This window comes from Tenrec ecaudatus, chromosome 15 (assembly GCF_050624435.1).
Source record: "Tenrec ecaudatus isolate mTenEca1 chromosome 15, mTenEca1.hap1, whole genome shotgun sequence".
In the NCBI taxonomy this organism is placed as follows: Eukaryota; Metazoa; Chordata; class Mammalia; order Afrosoricida; family Tenrecidae; genus Tenrec; species Tenrec ecaudatus.
The window spans coordinates 100,998,817-101,000,628 of record NC_134544.1 but is presented as its reverse complement, the minus strand read 5'-3'; the positions used below and the strand labels follow the sequence as shown (position 1 = coordinate 101,000,628).

At 38.0% G+C, this 1,812-nt stretch overlaps 1 non-coding gene across 1 annotated transcript; it reads left to right on the top strand.

Moving 5' to 3' along the window:
- The first annotated feature begins 886 nt into the window (after positions 1 to 886).
- Positions 887 to 1,050, top strand: LOC142428266 (U1 spliceosomal RNA). The gene has a single exon (XR_012780193.1). It is a non-coding gene; the product is annotated as a U1 spliceosomal RNA (small nuclear RNA).
- Positions 1,051 to 1,812: the final 762 nt, after the last annotated feature.

Below are 1,812 nucleotides of genomic sequence, written 5' to 3'. Positions count from 1 at the left end.
CTTCATCTGCTCCCATGTGCTCTGATCAGATATGTCCATCTCCCAGAGCTGCAGAGTCAATGTAGTCCTTTGGAACAAATTCTTTTCGGGGGAGGGCAGGAATCCACTTCATTTATGGTGCTGGGGACAGCTTCCCAGATGTCTCCACTGGTTTCCTAATCCACGCCTGGATATTGCATTCACACCTTGTGGCACTTGGTTGAAGTCTGGTCCCACTTTCCCTGTGGAGATATAAACAATACCCTCCCCTTGGGTGGATTAGTGCCCCATGCCCCCACTACCTTTTTCTTCCTTATATTCATCCTTTTGTTTTCCTTTCCCCCCCTCCTCCACCATGGTCTACCATGTGCATGCCTGGTTTTGGTCTGGTCTCTACCATACTACACAGTCTTTGCCTCAAAAATGTTTGTATACAGTAGCTTTTTCCCCTATGCCACTTTTGCTTTTTTAAAAAATTTTTTATTCTTACCTCAGCGGGCTTATGTTGTACTTAAAAAAAAAACTACAGGTATCAGCCTCCTACCACCTCCCCCTCCCTGATTGCTTAATCAAAAGAGTTAACAGAAAATTCACCTTTGAATATCCCCATATTTCTTATTCATAAAATCAAAACATGACTGAGTGATTATAAAAGGAGAAAAAGTAAAACTTAAGCACATATGGGTGTTTTTAGGTATGTATTATTTAGTTTGTTTCAAACTAGAAACCATCTTTAGGCACAAGGATTTATAATTCACCGTAGTCCAAGTTACATGGGACATAGAAAAAACATTCAGATGTATTGAAAATGACATGCTGTGTGGGTTTTTGGTTAAGACCAACAACAGCAAATTAGAATAATAAATTCTATCTTGACAAAGAGTTTAGATAATTTTCAGATACATGAATACTTACCTGGCAGGGGAGATACCATGATCACGAAGGTGGTTTTCCCAGGGCGAGGCTTATCCATTACACTCCGGATGTGCTGACCCTTGCGATTTCCCCAAATGTGGGAAACTCGACTGCATAATTTGTGGTAGTGGGGGACTGCGATCACGCTCTCCCCTGTTATTAAAAAAAAGAAAAGAAAAAAAAAGTTCAGATACATGATCTCTGTATTAGCATTATCTGCATGGACTGCGTTTAGAAGAAACACATCATTAGAAAGATCTAGTATCTTTATTTTTAAAGTTATATGTTTTATTCCTGAATTACGAAGTAACATTGGTCAAAGATACAAAATGTTCTTCATTCTCAGAGTCCTACTGCTATTGTCATCTGAAACAGCTCTTTAAATGATTCTTACTAGATTTTAGATTGACCAATAAGCCCCAAAACTATTGTGCCCTCCACTTGCATTGCTGGTGGAACTTTCAGCAAACTATCCTAGTCAGGCTTCTTTCAAGGTGTTTGATGTGGTTTTCTGCCACTGTATCCCTGGGGAATAAATATCAGCCTATGAAATCAGTAAGGTTAATATAGAAAGGAAAGAAACACAGGATAAATAAAACACTATTTAAAAGTCAAACAAAACTTTAATAACGTGTTATATAGTCATGACACATAAAGCAACCTGGTACAATGGTATATATGAATAGCAGTGGATTAGATTGATAACCTAGATATACAACCAGGTACGTATAGACAACCTAATCTTTGATAAAGGACTAAAACTCATTAAGTGGAGAGGAGATATCCTTTTCAACAAATGATGTTGGAAAAATTGGATTTCCACCTGCAAAAGAATGGAATAAAGTCCATACCTCATGCCACATACAAAAATGAACGCATGATAAATCCAATACCTACATATAAACCCTAGATCATACA